This window comes from Caloenas nicobarica, chromosome 3, assembly GCF_036013445.1.
Source record: "Caloenas nicobarica isolate bCalNic1 chromosome 3, bCalNic1.hap1, whole genome shotgun sequence".
NCBI classification, from domain to species: domain Eukaryota; kingdom Metazoa; phylum Chordata; class Aves; order Columbiformes; family Columbidae; genus Caloenas; species Caloenas nicobarica.
In genome coordinates, this window is record NC_088247.1 from 88074119 (window position 1) to 88097629 (window position 23511).

A 23511-nucleotide genomic window follows, 5' to 3' on the forward strand; every position below is an offset into this window, starting at 1 on the left:
ACAAAGTAAGATTATTGTGCAAAGGGAGGACGCAAAGATGTTTCTGGAAGGGGAAATGGCAAGCATGTGGGAGGAAGGCATTTTAGGAGCACAGGTACCATGGGAGGTGACCTTTTGCTGTTCATTTTGTTTCTTATGTAAGATGAAATGGCATCACTGCAGGGACAAAGAGCTGTTGTACTGTGTGGCAATGTCACTTAAGTAGCCAGCGCCTGCTGCCCACAGTAGACACTTGGGATTTGAGCTCACAGTTGCTGGTGAATGGGCTGCATTGAGGACATCAGTTTTCCACGATGCTCCTTAATAGGAGGTACAAAGCCGGATTCGTCCCACAATGGATATTCTGAGTGAGGGGTTTTCCCTTGGCAATGGTTTCCGTCGGTGGCTTATGCCTCTATGGTCAGCCACAGAGCGGGGTGGGCAGTCAGATTGGGAAAACAGGAGGGTGAGCTATCGTATTACACCTCCCTTGTCCCCTTCCTGGGGCTGACAGGGTCATCACCCATCATCAGCCTCACAGTGTGGGGCCAACCTAAACTTTGTCACTTGTGAGAGGCTTTGAGGTGACTCCTTGGCATTTTAGTAGTGATGGTACGGCCTTGATCTAGAGTTGTGTCTGGAGCGGGAGGACCTCTCCTCTCTGAGAGATGGAAGAAGGTCTGCACAGAGGGCTTGGCAGGGAGAGGCACGAAGGTAATCTGCAAAGGGTGGCCAAGGCATGAAAAGGGAGCTGTGTGGTGGAGCCAGGATGACGTGTGCCTGAAGAGCGGACGTCAGCGTGAAACACAGTCAGGTCCTTCACGGGGTAACACAGGGAGCTCTTTTAAACACACACATACACGCACACGCAGAAAGAACAATTTATGGTTGTGTCAGACGCACGTCTGGGTTTCTCATTAAAATTAATGAGATAACGTCTCCAAGGCATTCTGAAACGGATGCTGCTCAGAGCACGTGGGAAAGACCTCTGTCACTTTGAAATAGCCACTTAGCAAAATCAATTGCAATTTTTATTTTCCACAATTGTACATCAAAATCACGCCAGGAGCATCGGCTACTGTTTATGCTTATATGCAATGAACGTTTCTTCAGACACTTTTGTTACCATCACCAAGATTCAATGGCCAGACTCCCATTGAAAATGTATACCACTTTATCTGTCTAGGAGAGGTACCGGACTGTTCCTATTTCTTATCATTTATGGATCTATATAGAGCTGTGGACTTGATTGTTATTAATACTTTTTATCTTTTGTCTACAGAAGCAAAGAAGTGAGGGGAGATGTAACAGCAGAATGGTGTGCAGCTACTTGTCCCCATGATTACCTGCACCCTGGAGCTGAACCCACGAGACTTCAGTCTTCCTGTTTGTCTGCAAATAGCTATGAAACTCCCAGCCAAAATGGGTGTTCTACTTCCTCCCCTCCTTTCCTTTAACCAGTGGCTGGTCTATGAAGAAAAGAACAGCTTGTTTAACACATCAAATCTGCAGTGCAGACCTTTGTTACCTGACTGAAACTAATAACTCTTCCATGGCAGCCAAAATGGGTGATCAATACAAATCCATGTGACAATGTTTTTTTTCCCATTTTTTATTTAAAAGATTCAGGTTTTTGTTGCAGTGCCTTACATTAAAATTGCAGAGTTGACCACTCAATTAGGAGATGCCAAGCGTGAGGAATGTCTGTGCCTGTGCTCAAGAGACATTCTGCTGCTCTCTGGTTACATGAGCACATACTGTATTTTGGTATGACCTCTACCTCCTTCAGCACACAGGGCTGGCTGATCTGGGAAGGAACTGGGCTGTGGAGAAGGAGGCTGCTCTGGGTCACCTGCCATGAGTTCCACCGATGTCACTGGTGTGGCTGTCACAGCAGGAGCAGTGAGGACTCTGAGAGGTGAGGCAGAGAGATGCTGTACTGGAGAAACAGATGCTCTCCTCCCTGTCTGGGCAGCAGTAGAGCCCACTGAGACTTTCTTCTGTTTGTCACTCACTGTGTGCTGTGTTTTTCCTGTAGATAATATTTGTGGCAGTGCTGAGCACGCACACCTGGAGGGGAAATGTGTGGGAACTGCACGCTAAACGTATAAAATGCTGTAAACTTGCCAGCAACTTGGGGAAATTAAGCCCTGAGTGCCTTCATTTTGGCACCCACAATTAGCAACAAACTTCCGGCAACTTTGATCTCTTTCCTTTATTATGAGCCAGCACCATCCCCTCTCCCATGCATGCTATGAAGAAGCATACATTGATTTTCTTTAAGCTTTCTGACCACGAGGAAATTCAGAAATGATGTTTACAGGGCTACATGTGGAAAACAGGCCTGTAGGTCACGCACTGGGTAAGGAGGGCAAATAGCTGAGCTGAATGACCGTGAATACAGTTAAAACAACAGAAGCCCTGTGGAAAAAGAGTACGTGTTCATGAAATTAAGTGCTGCACAATATCATATGCTCCAGGGTGTGAATGTAGATTGTAGAGGCAACATGATGTCTGTAGACTCCAACTTTTTACTGGTGGACTTCACTGAATGCATCTTTGTTTACTGTAGTTGTCTGTATGCAAAACTCTAAGTGGATACGAGGCAGACTTCCAGTGCTGGAAAGACCTTTCCAACCAGCCAAACATCTTCCCCATGTCTTGTCCCTATTTCATGTGCTACGTGATTTATTATTACTTAAATCACAGAACAAATAAATGGGTTCATAATGAAAGTCCCAAATCAAAATGCTTTGTTCTGTATTTAATAATTGATCTTAATCCTCTTCGTGCCTGCAGATTGGCTTGTTGGCTACTTGCTGTTTTGCTCCTGCTGTCTCAGCCTCCCTGTTTCACTGCATGAGAGAAACAGGCTCTGAAGTTTACACTGACTCTTCCAATCCTTGTATTTCAGGCAATGGAAGACGCTAGTGACTCTCTTTCTGCATATTTTCAAAGACAACGCAGAGCCTCTTCAACATGATATATTAGTAATTTCATTTAAGCTGGAGAATTTTCTTGCAATATATATCATCAGTATATTTGAGTTTCATTTTGTTTCAAACAGTTTGATAAAATTAAACTAGACCTGCTTTCTGTGAGTGTCCTAGATATTTTCCATTCCTATTGTAACTGTAACATATACTTATTGTACTTTTAAAAAGAGGCAAGGGAGAAATCTCTGCTACCCCCTCTAGTCTGAATGTCACTGAACCTTGTCCTGCTTCTCCAAGCTTTTGAAGAGTTTAATAGTAATGGACACATTGGAGCCTACAGCCATTTCATTAACAACTCGTAAAAATGCAATAGTTCTTGAAAAAGAGAAGCATTTCCTGACTTCCTAACCCAAGTCAGTACAAATAAAATTGCTAGATAATAGGAAATGATGAAGAGCTAAAAGTGGTCCATCATCCTAACCTAAGTCAGCCAGTTCTTGTTCTGGCTGTAGTTCTCACAGCATCAGAGGGTTTGTGTCCCTTACCGTTGCCACTGCTTCCATCCTTGTCTGAACAGCTGGTCAAGACCTCTGTACCCACCTGCCGTCCAGCAAACCTATTCGTTCTCCTCCACTGGCTCGTCTCTTCTGCAGTCTCTTCTTCAAGTGTCCTTCACCTTCCTCATCCAAAGATCTGTCTGTCAAGAGATCTTGATGTATATGGCTGTAAATCTTGTGTTGTTCTTTCTCCCATCCTCAGAGATATCCCCTAGCACACAGTGCTGGGCTACCCTAGCCTATGTGGTCTGATGAAAGAATCAGCTCATTTTCAAAGCTAGAGGGAGGGAGGAGGAAAGATGAGTGGACCAGTATTCAGATGTTTTGTTTCTGTGCAGCTGAGTTTAAGAGAAACCCTCAGGCCCTATCTGCAGAGTGGCAGCCCTGCGTCTTGGCAGCAGCGCAGGACCCATGCTTGATTATTTCCTAGTTAAATAAGTGCTCTGGAATAAGGGTGTGGATGCTGGCAAGACATCTGGGGAAAGATCTTGGATACATCAGCAGCCCAGATTCCCGGGGAGAAAAAGCATGTGGATGGTTGTGTGGCAGAGACGCAGGCTACAAAGAGCACTTGTGGCTTTGAATCCAAGGCAAACAGACCCTAAAAAGCATTCCGGCTGTTGTGTCCACATTGCCAGGCCAGCCCTGTTGGCAGGGGAGCCGAAGAGGAGAAATCATGTCTCTGTTGTATTGTTACTGCCCAGGCATCTCTTGCCTTCAGAGGCAGAGGACTGCAGGCAGACTGGGAAAGAAACACTCTTTGCCCTGGGGAGAAGACGATTTGCCTGTCAGCCTGCTAGCATGGCTCTAGTTCCCCAAGCGATCCTCTCTCCAAACTCCGCTCATACTAGGGCTCAAACCCTGTTAGACTGGTCACTGTCCCTCTCCTCACACTCAGAAGATATTAGTGGGAGAGATGATGATATGCTGTGGTTGGAAAGACTCATCTGGCTGCACCGCAGCTCTGGTTCCTGCTGGTGGGTGCTAGGGGCCAGTGCATGCCACAGAGACCTATGGATCTGCTCAGCTGTTTCTGGGATGACATGCACAAGTGCACACGCAGTGGTCAGTAGAGATCACGAGACACCCTCTGGACTGAGACACCACGCCAGAACAATGAAGCATGCTAAGGTTAGTGTCTTTCTCAAGCCAGTGGCTGGGAGATATCCAAGGAATGCAATGGGAATATGACTCTGCTAGGATGCTGCCAGCAACTCAGGATCACATGCCTACATGATGCTTAATATGCCATGCAGTGCCTCTGGGCATCTGATGCCAAGCAAGGCCTTCAACCCAGGGACTGGGTGATGCACAGTGCAGAATTTGGAGTGGCGAGCTCGAGTGGGGCAAGCAGCTTCTAAGGGGCTGGGGCTAGCTGCCCTGGCCTCATCCTCTCCTCCACCTCCCCTCTCCAATGGTTTCCTGCTGTTGCCTTGCCTGTGAGCTCCTCTGTGTACCCTGGCAAGGTCCTCCATGAAGTTGTGGGGTCAGCTCTGGCCTTTAAACATTGTGCAGGACCACTGGTGATTGTGGCCAGTGACCACTCTTCACCTTGTCTCAGAGTATTTCATGAGATGTGGATCTCTCCAGGAAGTAACATGACCATGGAGCTAGAGCTAAGTCACTGTATGCAGGTATTGGAAGAAGTGCTTCTGCTTTGCTACCTGCTGTGGGGCTGAAATAACAACTTCTACTTCCTTTCCCCAAACCTCAAGAGAGGTTTTGTCTGCACAGTGTCTGGGCTACTATCAGCTTTGTTAAAAGCATCTTACCTGAGGCTGACAGCACCCTCTTTCGTCCCTCCAGCATCTCCTTTTATATCATCAAAAGGCAGTGGGTGTATTATCAGGAGACAGTTTTGCTAAATCGTGAGATTGCCTCAACTTAAATGCATGTTTCTAATGCTTGAAGCTCCAGAAGAAAGTTTGATACTTTGAACCCGATGTGCCCGCATGCTTGATATCAGCATCAGAAAGAAGAGAATTCTTCCCTTCCAAACACATTTTTGAAGTCTTGCAATTTCTGCACAGATTTATGTTTTTGCATGCCTGAGCTGTATTTTTTGGATGTTTATGGGTGGTAGGAGCATAGATTCCCAGGAAAGAAGGCTCAACAGACAGAGGATAACCTTCTCCACTATGTGATCGTCCTGGAGAAGTCTTGTAAACACAGAACATCATGTAATACAGGGTAGGAGGAGCAGTTACTTCCTTTTGTTAGGCTGTGAATGACAGATTGTTCTTCTGACAGCCCCAAGACACTCAGGAATATGAAACTGTGCTCTCTAATAAATACAGATACAGGAGGTAGCCAGAGAAATGCCTCTAGTGGAAGCTTTTGGTCTGGTTGCTGTAATTTATTTTTTTAAGTAATGTCAAAGCATTAAAACATAACATGAGCCAAAAAAGATTTGTTAGCTTTCTTGGATCAGGGACCACTGTTCCAGACTGGTTTTATGCAGCTCTCAGCACCACAGGGTCCAAACTCCTAAGGTTCCTTTCATAGTAATAATACAGATAAGAAACCCTGCCTAATGGGCTGAGAGTATAATATCCAGGAAAGCTGGTGGCCACAGGAAAGACATTGCTGGAAAAAAACATGGCTGCAGTGAAGAAGGATGAGAACAGCAGATTTTATAAGATCACAGGCAGTGAGGTAGATATCTTTCTAGATCTGTGGTAAGGAAAGTCTGTGAAGAAGAGATTAATTACCACAGAAAGAGTTAAATAAGCTCCGCCAGAGGCAATAGAGAAGGAGAAAACCATGACAAAGTGGTGTTGTTAGCTCCAACAGTCAACATGTCATAAAAAACCATGAAGTATTTGTAAAATTCTGAATGACAGAAGTCCACAAGGTGTGTCATTTTAAAATAGACACAAGAGAGCAAACAGAGCCCTGCACAATGTTAATAGAGTTCACGGAAAGTAAGTAGAGTAAAATCCCATTGCACAATAGAAGGGTATCCAGAGTGTGCAGTCCTGTCAGCCCGCCAGCGATGTGAGATTTGGATCTGTTACAAAGAAGCTATGTCCTATAGACATCTGTGCTGTGGATGCTGCTTCTTTGTGGATATCCAGCTCTAAAATAAGGTAAGGACTGGGCACAATTAAAGGAACAAAGAAAAATAGTCTTGACAAAACCCTTATTGTAACAGACCACAGGCAAGTTTTCTCAGGTCCAAGAGGATTATTGCACTCAGTTGCAAAAGAATAACCACGCATTAATACCTAGAAAAGCTCCGCTGGCGGTCCTGGCCGGACCATGGGGTGAAACATTGCTTAGGCAAGAGAGAGAAGTCAGAAAAACTCCAGAGACTTGGGAAATTATGGAAAGGCAGCTTTCCCAAAGGACTTCAAGAGAATTGAGCCTTTGCTTAAATCTGAGATAAGTGAATGCAATAACATCATGTCACTGTATCCCCATGGTGCAACTCCTGTGAAGCCAGCCCAGCGGGCAGATCCTCAGGCTGGGTACAGTTGTGTTTGCTTCAGTGATGCGAGTGCTTCTCCGCGTGGGGTCACAATGAAGCTCTGGGAGGGACATGCCAGCTCACAGATCCCATCTGTCCAAAACTGGGTACCTCCTATTGCTAAAATTATAATCTGGCCACTAGTGAACAAGCACTGTGAATAAAAAAGCATTTGGTTATCTCCTTCAGGCTGTTCACTCCTTGCGTTTGGCAGGGCTTCGTGCGTATTACTGTCATTGTTTTGGATGCGCACTTTCTCCCTTTTGGCAAGTTTTGCTGTGAACTCATGAGGAAAGCAGGAAAGCCATTCTCGGATTCTGCTTAAAAGAATTTTTAAAGGCCAGGACAAGCTGCTAGAGGGAAAATCTGTTAGAATGCTGGTTTTAAGAAAATCAGTCGATGTCAAAATTCAATGCCAGAGGACAGATGCTTTGATGTTGGTAAACCCGCTCTTGGTCCTTAGATGGAATGAACTACAGGAATACAAAGTGTTATTATTAAACTATACACAGAGTTATTCAGAGGCATAAAACAATGAATTACAAAGCAGGAGGCCTCAAACCTTCCTTGGTGTAGCACATCAGCGCATCACTTTTGAACGTGCTGGGAAGACTGATGACCTTCCCAGCCAGGGGAATGCATGGGTGTTCCTGAGCTCTCAGGGTATTTATCCAAAATGCTGAATTTACAAGCCACTTTCCAATGAAAAGAACAGGACCTGTGTGAGGCTGCTTAGCTGAGAAAATAAACAAAATAAAGAGGAAAGAAAAAGAAGAAAGCGACTAGCCCTCTGACTTGTTTATCACTTTCTGCCTTAGGACATTTGCCATGGTCTTTAAAAGGATGTGGCAAACCTTTGTGCACCTCTGGGGTGTCTTTGCACACCCTTGCATCTGCTGGGACTCCAGCAAAAGTGAAATAATGCCAGGAGTCCCCTTCACCCCCTCCATCTACCCTTCTCTTCTGCCTGATGGCTGCCCTTTGGACGCAGCAATAACAGGGAGCCTACACCCAGATCCTCAGTGCAAATCCAGGAAAATCCACACACCGATGTCACCCTCAGGTTTGTAAATTGGCAGGAGTCTCATTGTTTCACTGACACCGCGCAGACCCTGGGAGCCTTGCCAGGAGGTTCCTGACATGGCCTAGAGGACCTGTCACCAGAAAGCCCTTCCCAGCCTACACCAGAGGTAAATGGTGTTGTCCTCCTGCTTGCACTGTGGTGTTCACCCTCTCATTTACAAGCCCCTCTGAGCTATTAGTAGTACAGTCGATAAGCCAGGGAACATTACAGAAGCTGCCACCTGCATCTGTGATTTATGTTCCTTGCTAAATATAAAAGCTCTCAAAGCTCGGCACATCAATATTTTGGAATGGAGCACATGGAAATATTTGATGGATTGGGGAGAGCAGATCTCTGTGGCCAGTCACACTTGCCCTTTTGTGAGCGATCTGTCTTTCCCTGCAGCAGACAGTGGAATTTGGGCACAACAGCTGGAGTTTCAGTATCTCTGCATGCTTTATTTGTGAGGGAGCCTGGATCTGAGCCATCCAGACACCAACCATCCACAGATGCAACTGTAACATCAGCCTTGCAAGAGCCTCTCTGAGCTCTGAGGGGCTGCATGGAGCACGTACCTCCCGCCCTGCATCACACGCTCCGCACCATAGCCTCGATGGCACCTCTGCAGAGAGCACTGGGAAACAAAATTGTGCTACAGGGACTCCACACCTTCTCCTTGCTGCGCACTGGGATGGTGCCTACTTAGCCAAGTGGTTGGTTTTTCTAGTGTAGGCTCTTTGGGGCTCCATCTCTGTAAAAGTAGTAACAATCACCACTCAAGCCCAATAATTCCCAGTCATCTTATAAGGGTGTAAATTTGGGACATGGAACTGTGAGGCGTGTCAGTTTAGAGAAAGGAAGTGTGGCCAGTGAATAACCACCAGTGAGCAAAGGCTCCCTGGATTGCACAGGACAAGCAGAGCATCCATGTGTACACACACCGTTCTGTGCGCCGTGGGCTTATATTCCCAGCTGCTGTAAATCATTTTGGCTCTGCTGCAGTCAAGGGATTTTTTCCAACTAGGAATCTGGCCTTGGGTGGAGCTATACCAGATCTACATCACCTTGGATATGGATCTAACAAGCAATGCTTCAGATCTACCGCATAAGTATCCAATATTTTGGACAAATCTCTCAATGCAGCACTCATTTTATCAGCCAACAGTACGTTGTTTTCATCAGAAGAGGAATGTAGGAGAGGAAAGGTGTGTGGCATTTTTAGTGTATCAGGTCTATCTGCATTGCAGATGTCCTCTGACCTGTCAGATGGTCAGGCTGAGCCACAGTTTAGGAACCTCGGTGGAACAAAGTAAAGTGCACTGAGGAAAACACAGAGAACCTCTCAAAATCAGAAAAAAAAAACCAAAAACCAAACCCACAACCCAGCAAGCCTTTTTACAAACCTTTTAACAGTTCCCTTTTGTGCATTCTTTAGCATCTAACATTTATTTTGGAGTGGGGCAGAGAGGTGGATTGGCTGCTTGCCTGCCTTGTGGGGCGGAGAGCTTTGCATGAAAGGAAGAGAAAGAGAACATCAAAACCAGATTGAGAGGAAAACAAAGTCACCTCTTTGCAGAGTGAACTTACGCTTTTGTGCAAATGCGGGATATAATGGTTATTTTCCAGCTATTACTATTCTGACTTTGTCCTGCTGAATAGCCTAGTGGAGTGGCCGTGACAGAGTAAGAATGCATATGCTTATTCAAATAGAAGGAACATTGAATTTTAACATGAAGCGGGAAATGAAATGTGTGTGTAGCTAGTCCTGTTGTGTGTAAACCGCTGGGTACCACTTTTCTTTCATGATTCTCCGTAGTACTGTGTATGAATCACTGCTTTCCAACACACAGATTCAAGCTATTATAGCAATGCAAATCTATTGTTCTAGCTGATTGAATTTCTCTGATATATTTCATTCTGCAGCATACCAGTGTATCTGAGATAAGGGCTGGTTCAACAACTGTCCCAGCAGGGGAAAGTCAGATTGCAGCCTGGAATGCCAGCCCTTAGAAGGGGGGGCCTTATGAGAGCACTGGGGCATAATAGCGTCTTTCTGGTCATCAAGCTTACCATTCAACAGCTAGACAACTGTTGCCTTCTCTAGCAGGAACACTTGTACTCTGTGCACCACCAACATAAGACGTAGTATGACTATTGGACACCTCCTAACGTCCTGAAAATAGTCCTTTAGAAATGGACCTGTAACTAATGTAAAAAACGACCAAAAGCCACAAGCATGATGTACAAGAAAGCAAGACTAGTGTAAGATATGGCTCGTTCTGTATTCTCTTGCACTAGCAAAGGACTTGTTAAGTAAAACTCCAGTAATGTTCAGCCTTTCTCCTGGAGAATTGTACCAAATCCCTGCAGTGAGCCTTCACTGGAAGAGCTTTTATAACCACTTGTTTGTTGAGTAGGAATCATAAGACCAGACAATGCATTACCAGAGCTCTAAACTTCCATGTAAAATGCCCAGCTTCCTCCTACCATGCCTACAGTCTGCATTTTGTCCTGGGTTCTTGTTGTTCTGCAGTTGGACAAAGCGTCCAGTTCCCCTTTCCCATACAGAAATCTGCCAGCCAAAGCGGGTAGGACTTAGTCCCCAAAACGTTAAACAGAAAACCATACTATGGGCAATGTCAAAGTGCTGTGTTTATACAGCCATCTCTGCTTCTAGTCACTATTACTAGACAAAAAGATGCCCTCTTCAGAGCCACCATAAGTTAACATTGCTTGCCAGAACATGAGAAACAGCCAGGCAGTTACACTTTTATCCCTTCAATAAAAATGGCAGCAGGAGACACCTTCTGAAGCTAAGAACTGCAGAGCTTACAAGTATGGCATAGAGACTCTTAGGTTTTTAAGGTCAGAAGGCGATCATTTAGTTTTAACACACGCCACAAGCTACTGAGGAACCTTGAATTTGCACTTGCTTGGATTACAGAGGAACTTTTAGAAAACAGACAGCCTTGACTAAAAGATTGTCGATGGCAGAGAATTCATCACAGCCCTTAGTTCATGGCCCCAGTAGCTCGCTGACCGCTGCCTCTTTTCTAGTTTGCCTCTTTCTTGGCCCGACACAAGATCTTGCTTCATCTTCACAAGCTTTTCAGTCTAGTGGATAATTGTCAAATTTCTTTTCCCCTAAAGATGTTGATCAAACCATCCCCTTTCTTTTTTGTGGAGCTCACCATAAGTGTCAACTAAATGTCCAAGAGTGGGATCCATCTAACTGAACTAGCTAACTAAAATTACACCTCTGGTCTGAGCTGGTTTTCTGGCCTCTCTCTAAGCTTAGGAGAAGTGTAGGCTTTTTTTAGAGGACAGTTTGTCATGCCTAACACATATGTCACACCTCTCTAAGGATGGATGAGACTTTATTAGTAATGGAGTTATGTCTTCTTCCAAGCCATCAATAAAAATGTTAAAGAGCAGAGGGTCTAGAGCTGATGTCTAGGGGAAATCTGGAGGAAATAGGTGAGAAACAGCTCCCTGTTTAAAATGACACTTAAAACTCTACCGATGAGTTGACTGTTAATCACTCCGAGGGTGTCTTGTATTACATATTTCCTTAATAAAAATATTATTATACCAAGCCAAATGCATCACGGAAGCTTAGGTAAATCACATCAACTCTTCCTTCCACTGCCTGAGTCTATAAATCTCCTAATCTGAGATAATAGTCTAGCCTGACACAGATTCACTTCAGGGACCTGTGAGCAACAAGGGAAGGTTCTCCTTTCAGGAAATTGTCTTCTGAGGCCTGAATGTGCCACCTTTGTCATTTGAATAAAGACAAATGATGTTCAAAATATCTGTGCAAAGCATACCTCTGGGTACTTATATCTATTATATATCTCTGAAAATGAAAACTGTGGCCTCAAGTCAATCATAGGCTTTTGATTACAGAAGATAGCATTTTTAAAGAACTGGAATATCTTGGACATCTAGTCCTTAGGGCCAAAGATTGTTCAGCTGCAGGATCTTCTGAGAGGCCAAGAAAGTCTCCTGAAACACAGGCCCCAGAAGTCCAGTCAGTGTCCAACCAGGGAAAATGCAATCAGGGACATTCACTATCACAAACTTCTTTCTCTTATCCAATATAGTACATTTGGTTATCCAAATGTAGTACATTTGGTTTTTTGGTTTGCTTATCTTATTTCTCCGATGAGTTAGTCTGGGCTTTTTTTTTTTTTTTTTTTAATTTACAGTGGTTTGGACCTTGAATGCACTATTCTGAAAATAATCCATAGTTTGGAGACAGCTGGGTCCTGCAGTCCACATATCACCAACTCACAGTTTCCCATCTTGTTAGCCTTGCCTTGAGCCCTGGCAAGACTGTACCGTTTGATTGAAGAATAATGTCCAGACAAGCATCTGGTCTTGATTTGAAGACATCAAGAGATAAAGAATCCAGCACCTGCACTGGCTGCTTAGTAGCAAAGCACCAGCACTATAATCCAATTTATCTGGCTTCAGCTTTCAGTTGTAGATCCTTGATCTTCCTTTCCTTTTGGCTTACAGAGGCCTCATGTCTTTAAATCCTCTCTCACTATGGCTTTAGATAGGCAAAACAGATGGAGCTCTAGAAGTACAAGAAAGATACTGGTAAACTGGCGAGAGTCCAGCAGAGGACCAGTAAAATAGCTGGCAGCTGGGATGTACACGATGTGTGAGGAGAGGCTGAGGGATCTGGGATTGCTCAGCCTGGAGAAGCGAAGGCTAAGGGGGAGCTGCCTGCTGTTTTCCACTGCCTAATGGGTGGTGGAGACTGGCTTCTCATGGAGGGGCACTGTGAGAGGATGAGACACAATGGACGCAAGTTGCAACAAGGGCATTTTCTGCATGGACATAAAATCTTCACTGTGGAGACTGGCAAAGCACTCAGGATTGCCAGATGTTTTCAAAACTTGGGCAGACGAGGCCTTGAGCAACCTGCTAGCTTTGAAGTTGGTCCTGCTTTGAGCGTCCCAAAGCAGTCCCTTGCATCTATTTTTTTTAGTTTTCTAAGTCACACTCTATAAGAGCATTTTCTATATCCATAGAGACTTCTATGCAATTCTTTTATAAGCACCCTCCCTCAAAGATTAAGCACCTTCTAAAATCTGCAAACAGAATTGACTGCAGCTTTTTGGCACTTTTCCAGTAGTGCCATGGAAAGGTTGCTTTCTTCTATGAGCCTTTTTATATCTCCAGGGATTGTATTAGCCCTAAGAGAGCCCTAGACTTGGTAGGTTCAGTTGTCCTCTTCTCCTCCTTAATAATTTTCAGAATCATCCCTTTCTAGAATGTCATTCCCAGGTTGAATGAATGGCTCGCGTTCCCTGTTCCTACCCTGTTTTCCCAAAAATAAGACCTACCCCGAAAATAAGCCCTAGCATGATTTTTCAGGATTTTTGAGGATGCTCAAAATATAAGCCCTACTCAAAAAATAAGACCTAGTTACAGTTCATTTAAAAAAAGTAAATTTAAATAGTGTCCAGGCAGCTATACATGTAAAAAAAGGCATCTTTTGGAGCAAAAATTAATATAAGGCCTTGTCTTATTTTCAAGGAAACAGGGTAGATGCACGCACATGTTAGCATTTGCTTCATTAAACATGTTGTTTGAAGGGCCTAGTTTATCAAGGGATACAGTCAGGCAGTGTGATTGCCATGCCTTCAACACTGTTTACCCATGTGGCAATCTTTGTGTCATCAACAAATGATTACCAGTGGTAATTTCAAGCTTCCGGCTCATTGATGAAAATGTTGATGAGCACAGAACCTACTACCACTCTCACCAGTAACACATCCTCCTTCAGCAAGAGCTCTCTGTTGACAGCTGCTTTAAATCTGTCAGTCACTTTGTTCTTCATGCCATTTCACCTGCGCTTGCCTGATGTTTGGTTATGCTAATTTGTAATCAGGCTGTTATGTGGTGCTAAGGGAGACACTTCATCAAGGACTATCATGTAGCAGTTGACTAGTGACTTTACTGACTGTTCTATAAGCTCATCAAAAGAAGGCTATTATATTTATTCAGTGAGACATACTTTCCACAATGCCACGTTATGGGAATTAGTGGCATTTTTTTTTTTTTAATTCTTTATCTGTTGACTCCCATGTCAGTTTTTCCATTTTGCTTGGACTGGGGTTTGGGTAAGTGATCTATAGTTACCTTGCTCATCCAGCTTGCCCTGTTTGAACTGGCATTGTGCTAATGTTCCTTCCGTTTTCTGGAATCTCTCATTTCACAAGATGTTTTCAAAATTAATCCCAATGGGCCCCAGCTAACAATTTTATGATTCCTGAATGCAGATAATTTAGGTCTGCTGATTTTGAAATGCTTTGTCTTTAATAGACATTTAACTTCCAAAGACATTTAACACCAAAGCAGGAATATTTATCAAACTGCCTCTGCCTCTTCATGTTATCATTACTGCTTTTACTATCTTCATCCAGTAATGAGTCTAAGTCATTACTGCAGTTTCCTTTGTTCTGAACATCCTTTTGAAAATGTCCTTCTGGTTGCCTTGGGTCCTACTGGCTGTGTATTTTCCTTTAGATACTCTCACCATTTAAAATCTTCTGGTTTAAAACCCTGAAGTTTTAAAAATCCATTCTTTTCTCATCTGTTTACTGAAAATTCTTTTTTTTTTTAATGCCTATTTCTTCTCACAGCTTTACCGCAAAGCTTTTATCTAATGTTGTGGTAGTTCATTTTTGTAAGCTTGCAGCTATTGGCCGTCTAATACAATTTTCCTGGACGTTCCTACTTTCATTCACATTTTTTCCTGTCTCAGTTTTACCCCACAATCAAGTTCATTCCTAATTTTCTTTGGGTTTGAGAATTAGCTCTTTTGAAGTCCCTGTGCACATATAACTGTTAGGGACAGACCTCTACTTGCCCATATTGAGTATAATCAGGTCATCCTCACTGTTTCCTTGACAACCATCAACTCTCAGCCCAGTAATTAATTCATCTTTGTCAGAACGAAGTCCAGAAGAGTTACCACATGATGACTCCTTGTGTTAGAAGGCAGCGTATAGTTTTCCCCAGATCAGGATGTTTTCTCAGTAGCTGTCTGAAGCTTCCAGGGTATGGAAGTCCCCTGCAACACTGTCTTTTTTTCCATGCACTTCTCGTGGAGGCTGTGGAGTAATTCCTGTTCTATGGTCTGATTTTATGGCATGATTCACACAGTCCATTTTTACTGACTCTATCTTTCCTAAGCAGGTTATAACCAGTTATTTTAACATTCCAATCATGCAAATTGAAACCAGCAGATTTGAGTAACGCTGATTATATCACATTTCTTCTCACTAATGAGAATTTCCAATTCCTCTTGCCTGTTACCCAGACGCCTCATGTCTACATAAAAGCGAATGAGAAACGTCGCCTCTTCACGTTCTTTGTCACACGATAAAATCATTTTGCAACATGCCAAGCTCGTTTGTAGTTCCTTAACACACAGTTTTTGCATTGCGTAATGCCTTGATTTCTGCTAGAGTCAGGCTAGGAAGATCAGTTCTCCCTTCTCACCAGCAATATGCCTGTCATCCTATTTATACAGGGGATGTGACCTAGTGCCCTGCAAAACCCAGATCTTCAATGTCACCTCCCACAGCTAACCAGTAGTTAGCTCATCCTTGCATTCTGTCACTGATGAGGCTAAAGGGATTGTCAGTAGGTTGTCTGAACCTTGCTCTTCTTTGGCTCCTTTCCTAGGGTCCCCCATATCTTCTGTTATCTGTGCTGTTCCATGTGATTTGAATCAGGATTTTCCCCATTTACAGTCACCAGTAAGACTTGCTAGAATAATGCACAATTCAGTACCTATTGTGCAGTTACCCTTGTTATTTTGTCCAGGGATATGACTTCCCACCCATTTTCTTCATGCCAATGTCCTCATCCATTTCGCAATTTGATTTCCTTAGTGAGTTCAAGAATCTCTTAGTTCATTTCACAGAGTTACCATCAGCATGTCCCTGAACAAGTTCCTGACTATTATTTTTTTCTGTTTGAAATTCTTTCTTCTAACCAGCCTCAGGTTCATGGAACTTGTCCTAAGTATCTACATGCAGTACTTCTTGCCATCCACATGTAGTACTGAGCTTGGATCTAATTCATGTAAACCCAGAGAGTACAGTTAAATTGTGATTATTTGGATGTAAGCAACAACTATTCTGGTCACTGATCAGTTCCTCTTCTCTGCCAAGATCAGGTCATAGATGAAATTAATGTCTAAAGGGTGAAACTCTTTCTGAATTGGGAGACTGTCACTTGTAATGCTGAACAGTGCATGGATAGCTATTAAAACTAGCACCCTATGTCACTCTGAAGTACCCTGAAGCGTTTACTGGGATCATTGGTTACTGTTACAAGAACCTCACATCTCAGAAGAAACTTTAGGTAAGTTCATTTTCGTCTAAGTGGTTGAGTTGCCTTTAAGGAGGTGTCATTTCCAGAGCACAGTAGAGCCAGACTGTGCTGGAAGCAGTTTTGTCTGCTCTGGCTGGAGTGTTTGTTTAAAATCAGAATTATTTACTGAACCATTTGTGAAGAGCTGTATCACCACACTCTTCACTGGGCTGCTGCCTCTCCTAGAAGCTGTCATGTCCATGCCCAGTGTGACTTTATGGTGACCTCTCCTCTCTGCCTACCCAGTGCCAGACATGGAACCACATCCACAGAGGAAGGGGCTGAGTACCTGCTGGATCTCTTTGCTCTTAGCCAGAGGGGTTGGTTTCTTGTCTCCATCTCCCTTCATTTTCTGACCCAGAGTTAGATGTCCCCAGACTAAGTAGGGGGAAAATCCTTGCCCTCAGCCACACTCCACCCTTGGAGTAAACCATTAGATGGCTTGAGGTGCCTGCTGCCTGCCCCAAGGACACAGAGGGGGATAGTTGAGAACTTTCTTTGAAGTCTCAGCAGAAGACACCCTGTACTTGTCTTCTGTGGGGCAGTTTTGCTATCCAGAGAGGAACAAAGCCAGTGATGCTCATGGTGACCACACATGATGCTCCTGCATCGTCTCCTTGCAGAATTTAATCCCACCATGTGATGGGAATGTAATAGATCATGCTAATAATTGGTCACTAAAACAGCTGAGGAAGATATTGGGACGGAATATCAGCTCATGTATTTAAATGACTGTGGTACAAAGGGCCCATTCATACAGCTTGAGAATCTGGTCCCTTGGATGGTGGCAGAAAGATCACAGCATGGGATAGTTTTGTCTGTCTCATTCTGGCTCTCCTATCCAAAAAGTAACGCGACAGTAACTCCCTCGCATCAGAAAGTCCCTCCTGGAGATTCTCCTGTGCTGTCTTGCTGATTTAGTGGCATCTGAGGATGTGATCTGAAGATGTGATTTGAAAAAAAAAACCAGATTTGAAGTTGAGTTTGTTTCAGCTAGGCATTTGCTGGTGAATCTAGAGGCCATGTAAGACTGGGCTAACCTCTGGTGTGGAGCGAGACTATGGAAATGTACTTGCACTTCCAAGACTCAAATAAGTCTTCCAGACCATTGTCTTCAAACTGCAACATATGTGCACAGTGACCCTAGAAGGACCTGGATCCTGGCTGTTGATAAATAGCATGATATTATTTATTTATTTATTTATTTATTTTCTGCCTCCCACATCATTGGCCAGGGAAACCTGCCCCACCAGTTTTGCCATTGCAATTCTCCCATTCATTTCTGGCTTCCAGCCACACTATAGAGTCAATAGTAGTCCATGAAACAATAACAGGAGAGGAGGACCAAGATTAGAAACAGAGCCCATCTCTCACCAGTAGAGACATGACTCCAAGACTAAGTGTTGGCTTGTAATTATTATTAACAAAAGGAACCTGGGAAGGAAATGTGATCTTCCCTTTGTACAGTGTGCATGGTCTTCTCTTGAATATGCTTCTTGGGGAAAATATGTAACACTCTGCACAGTGGAGAAAGGTAAGGTCTCTCTGCTGAACCTGTGGTTTTCATTTATCTGTTTTCTGGATGACTGCGTTACATTATGGAAAGTGTTTTGCAGTTTCTAGGTCCTTTTGTGAAGATCAGAAACGTAAGCTGGTCAAAGAAAAATAAATCAAAGTTGTTGCCATTATCCTATCCCCGACCTCACAGTTTGCTCTAGCAAGGATGTGATTTGTGAGAAATTAACTGACTTTACTGTGGAAAGTGTAAAATGGAAGAGTATATCCATTTCCTTCAGCATGGCTTACGAGGGTATAGCTGGGCATCGACTGAGTTGAAATCCCAGGGTATATGCTGCCAAAACTCAGATGGCCTAAAAATACACACAGTGATTTCCTGATGTCCTCCACACCCACCAGTACAGTGTTAATGTGCTGGTCATGGCATAAGATGCTGCATACAGCAGTCTGCTAGGAAAACAAAACAAAACCAAAACCAAAACAAAACACCAAGCAAAACAACAACAACCAACCAACCAAAACCCAAAAAACCCCCGCGAACAAAAACATATTAGGGTGTTTGTTTTGTTTGTTTGGTTCGGTTTTTTGGTTGTTGTTGTTGTTGCTGTTTTACAGAAGATATGCTTCAGTGCAGTTTGAGTGCTCTAAATTATCTGTGACAGGAGGGGTTTTGCCACAGTCCTGAGAAACCACCTTTTTCTCAGGTACCACTGCAACATTTGACCAGGTGACTCATTCCTGTACACTTGAATGTCTGGGGTGAGGCTTTTTTGCAAAGAATCTTTTCTTCTCTCACCAAAACCCTTCAGGGCAAGGATTAACTTTTGTTCTGCTGTGTTTGCACAGCACCATACACAATCTTGCGTGGTTGGTCCTATATATCAATAGCACAACCCTTCACAGTCCTCTGAAGGGCTGCTGCTCCTGGTCACAACTGACTGTGGAGCCTGAGTTTCCTTAGATGTTCCTGACAGGCCTGCCAACTTCTTACAGATCTGAGGTGAGATATGGATGCCCTAAAAGCTATATATCACATTAAAATGCCACCTCACCGTGGGTAGTAGCTTTTGTCCATGAGAGGTGTAAATCTGCATGGCCACGTGGTTCTTTGGTGGGGCCTAAGTGCTTTTTGGCAGCTGATGCCTGCAGCCAGCAGGTTTAGCCTCCCACCTTCCTCACAGATGAGGAAGCCTTGATGCGGAGCACACAGGGGACATCTCCCGTTTGCCACAGAGACCAATTTCTCCACCATACCCTTCATGGGATTCTTACCATGGGCCAAAGTTTTCATGAGTAGGACATAAAGTAGAGAAAAATGTGATCTAGGAGCACATGAAAAAGTCGAGAGGTGCCCTTCTTAAATTGATATCTTGAGTTGTGCTGTTTGGTAGTTACTAGGCATGCAAAATTCTCTTTCAAAGATTAATCTTTTTGAGAGTAATTGAGTAACTGAGAAAGCTACCAGCACAGACATGAGCATGGAAATATATATACATATTTAAAGATGGGACTGGAGGTGGTCTATAGGTAGGAGAAAGACAGAAGGTATCAGATGAAGGAGTTAGCAGGCTTTTGGTTATATGCTCAGTTCAGTGGAAAGGAGAAGGAAAAGTCTTCTTTTCCTCTTAGCGTGCTATCCTGATGGCCTATATTTGTCATCTAGGACTTCAACAGCAGAGAAAAAAAATTGCATTGCAGTAAAAATAAACTGGCTTTTTTGTTATTGACTATTTTTATCAAATGTTTAAAATGAAGCATTGCAAAAAAATGAAAATCATACCCATTCTTTTGCCAATTTCAATACAGATAGAGATGGGCTGAACTATTTTTAACAAAAATAAATACCCCTCTTTGAGGTCTTCCTCTGAATTTCATACCAGGACCCTTTGTGTCCCTGGCATGAGTGTTTGATCCAAAAATACACAAAGATCTGCCAAACCACTAACTACAACCGAGACAAAGTTGAGTAAAAATGGAGCCAAAAAAAGTTGTGTGTGGCTTTTCTTGAGAGGTTAGATCACTTTTATGTCTTTGAAATATGTAAATATATAAACACTTACAACTATATTTATAGATAGCCTAATGTTGCTTATCAGGGGAAACTGTACAGGTAGAAAGAAAGATATAGAGGAGACCAATTAAAAAGCATGGCAGAGAGATTAGAGGATGGAGAATAGGACAGGGAAGACAAACTCAGCTGTTCCATCTTCAAACTGAGAAAAAGTGATGGTTTTGTGATTCTTGGTGGAATTACCCTGTAAAACCCCATGACACAACATGCAAGCAAACCACAGATTTGGGAGTATTACTGCAAGGACCTAACTGTTCTGCTGCTGACGTGAATTGCAAGACTTGTGATGGGAAGGACTGGAAAATTATGTATTGGGAGGAGGCATAAACCCTATGGCATCTAACATAGCTGCTTCTAAAACAGATCTTGACCCCAAGGCAGTTTGCAAGACTGCATCCACCTGGATAAAATTAAATTTCAGAAGTAAGGCTTTCAAGCAGAAATGTGGCTGTAGGCTGGGAAGAGAGGTGGGCATTTGGGAATGGATACTCCTAATGCTGGAAACAGGAAGGTATTGCTCAGAAGCTAAGGTGACTGCATTTTGTTCTGTCCCCAGCTGGAAAAAAAGGAGGCTGACCAAGGAGTAGCACAGGTCTGAGGAATTATATACTGCTATATACTACCAATACATTTAACCTCTGGGAGGGCTCCCAAAAGGAGAATCACGAAACTTGCACAGACAGTGGGCTATGGGCAGAAATGGGGTGTTACCTTGAGTGACAGTAAAGCCCACTTGTGAATGATGTAGCCATGTGGATTTACACCATCTAAGGATGTAAGCCCAGTATCTGGGATGAAATACATTTGAAATCACATACATGTCTTTCAGTGTGCACATATTTGATGTTTAATTATATGGCACGGAATATTGAAAGTAATCTTTCTTCTCTGTGGCACACCAGAAGGTCCTGAAAGGCACCAGAAGAGGTGACTTTCTGCCAGAAGACATTTCAGAATGTGGTACTTTTGTTTCATTATTTTACTTCAATGTCACTTTTTACTTTAAATGAAAGTTTTGTGTTAAGTTCCCTCTCAGTTACCCACAGACTGCTTTGTGTCACAGTAAGGACCTGACACTCCATGGATTATAGTGTCCCAAACAGCTTAAATGGTGCCTACTCCTCATTCAGCACACAAAGACCTAGAGGAAGACTCTTTTGCACAAAAATAACAGAAAGATGTTTTACTGGCCATAGCAAGGAGAGCTTTTGAGCACAAAACCTTCATGTTAGGTACATAACTTGCACAGTCTTTCACTGAGTTTCAGGGTCCTGTCTTCTTTTTGCCTTTGGAAATGTGTCCTGAGTGAAACATATTCAGCTACAGCATTTCAAACAGAGAAAAAAAATCAAGATGGGGAGGCAGGCTTCTTTTCTAGTACAGCATGAATGCCAGATTTATCTGGATGAAACAAACCAGAGATTAAATTTAGTCCATCAAAAGGATGGTGAATATCAAACATTTCTGCAAGGTTTGGATAAGACTAGTTTGTTTGGATTCTTATCTGTTCTTCATGCAAAATAATTTTCTCTCCACAAACAGAAATGTTCCCAAAGCCAGTCCCTCCTTACTAAACCCAAGTGTTAGACCCAGAGACCACAGACCTTGCCCAGCCTCTCCCTTCCCTCCACAAGGCTTCCCTATCAGTCCCAAAATCTGAGCTCTCCCAAGCTTCCTGTTGTCCACAGCTGCATTCTCACTTTCATGGTATTTTCTAAAGCATACACCACCACAGCTGGTGTAGTTTCTACTTGGGAAAATATTATTTTCCTGTTCTCCTGCTGGATCCCCAGAAAAGCTCTGCAAGGACACCTTAACTTGCTCAGAGAACTCCTCTGAGAAGTCTACCATGTTCAGTCAGTCCTCTAAATATAGTTATCGATACAAAAGACTCTGTCTTCAAAGTCTGGGAAGTGTCTGATATTCCAGAAGAAAGTGATTTCAAATTGCTCCACAACTCACATGTCCACCTGTGGACAAAAACATAACACAGAGGGAAGGAAAAATATTCCTTGTTTGCCCCATGCTCCTGCTTGCAAGTAGCTTAATTTTGAAAGCAGATTTTACTGCTGTGTTGCCATCGTAGTGGCAACATCTATTTTCACAATCAAATTTTTCCCCACACTTTAAAAAAACCCCAACAACTTCAATGTAAAATGGCTTTTTAATCTGAAAGAAAAAATGTTTGCAGAAAAAGTCTGCTTTGGTAAGTAATATTTTGGATTCTTCCACTTTTGAAATGCTGCCTTTTCAGAAAAAGGGACCTAATGGGACACTGGTGGGTGGCAGGCCCACGGATGGCCTGACAAACAGTGGGATTTACCAAACACTGACACCTTTGCCTACAGACAGATACTTTATTATTGGGCCTTTGCTAGCAGATGATGGCAGGAATGGTAGATCACTGCAATTATTTTACAAGGGCTGGATCCCTCTGGCCTAGCTTTTGCATGGTGGAAAAATTACCTTTCCTCTAAATTGGGCTCCGAAGTCACCCATGGGGGAAAAAAAGACAGTTTCTGGTGGTGACTCCTCCTTCTCCAAGCTCTTGTCAATGGGTGATGGAGACCTGAGGGAGCTCCTGGAGAAACGTGGGATGGTGAAGGACAGAGGAATGCTACCAGATAAAGCCCAGTCACTGGAGACGTGAGGTGTTCCTGGATAAGCCTCGGTCAAAGCAGATGACTTCATCTCATGTTTTCTGCCTCTGGCTGCTGAGGCTGCTGTGTTTGGGCTTAGGTGTCTGCATCTCTCTCTTCTTCCCGGCCCCTGCTTTCCTGTCTGGCTCTTCCTCCCTTTTTTCACTCATCTGTGTGATACATATATTGTCTCAAGGTCAGACTGCCCACTTCCTAGAGTAGGCAGCGCTGCCTGGGTTATGGGTTAGCACAATGATGTGCTAATCCTTGTTTGGGGGAGCTGCACACGAATGCAGGGCTAATGATAATCCTCTTCTTCCACTGCCAAATACAATGGCTGGCACCCTGACAACAGGCTGATCCATGTGTTGAGTTTTGTAATAAAAAGCAAACAAAAAACCACAGGGGTAAGCAAGGACATGGCAGGTCATGCCCTGGGCAAGCAACAAGGACCTCGAGGCAAAGAGCCCTGGGGGGAAATGATGGGCAGCCCTGTCCCACTCTTCCCTCCCCTCTGCCACCCTACCCCAGCACACCACTACCATCATCTTGTCCTTCAGTTAGGCTGCTGGAGGGGGAGGACAAGGAGGGGAAGGAAAATTGGCACCTCACGACCTGAGAAGACCCCAAGTGGACAGCCAGGAAGGATGTAGAGAGGACTTCTGCTCTCCTCCTGCTTCCACCCCACCTCCTGTCCCTCCTGACAGGTGTTCACAGAATCACAGAATCACAGAATGTTAGGAATTGGAAGGGACCTCAAAAGATCATCTAGTCCAATCCCCCTGCCAGAGCAGGAACACCTAGGTGAGGTTACACAGGAAGGTGTCCAGGCGGGTTTTGAATGTCTCCAGAGAAGACGACTCCACAACCTCCCTG